Source organism: Sinocyclocheilus anshuiensis, unplaced genomic scaffold, assembly GCF_001515605.1.
Source record: "Sinocyclocheilus anshuiensis isolate Anshui unplaced genomic scaffold, SAMN03320099.WGS_v1.1 scaffold459, whole genome shotgun sequence".
Lineage (NCBI taxonomy): Eukaryota > Metazoa > Chordata > Actinopteri > Cypriniformes > Cyprinidae > Sinocyclocheilus > Sinocyclocheilus anshuiensis.
In genome coordinates, this window is record NW_015548216.1 from 193,719 (window position 1) to 193,972 (window position 254).

The 254-nt window shown below is 40.2% G+C and overlaps 1 protein-coding gene across 1 annotated transcript in view; it reads right to left on the reverse strand.

Moving 5' to 3' along the window:
- Positions 1–254, reverse strand: part of LOC107653896 (NF-X1-type zinc finger protein NFXL1) — a 20,533-nt gene that overhangs the window by 14,796 nt on the left and 5,483 nt on the right. The gene's annotated exons all lie outside the window — the stretch shown is intronic.

Sequence of the window (254 nt, forward strand, 5' to 3'; positions counted from 1 at the left end):
AGTTACAAATGACCTGCTCTTATCATCTGATTGTGGTTGTATCTCTCTATTAGTGCTACTGGATCTTAGCGCTGTGTTCAACACTATCGACCACAACATTCTTTTGAATAGACTAGAAGGTTTTGTTGGCATTAGTGGAAGTGCATTAGCATGGTTCAAATCGTACTTATATGACCACCATCAATTCGTAGCAGTGAATGAAGAGGTATCATATCGATCACAAGTGCAGTATGGAGTACCTCAAGGCTCAGTAC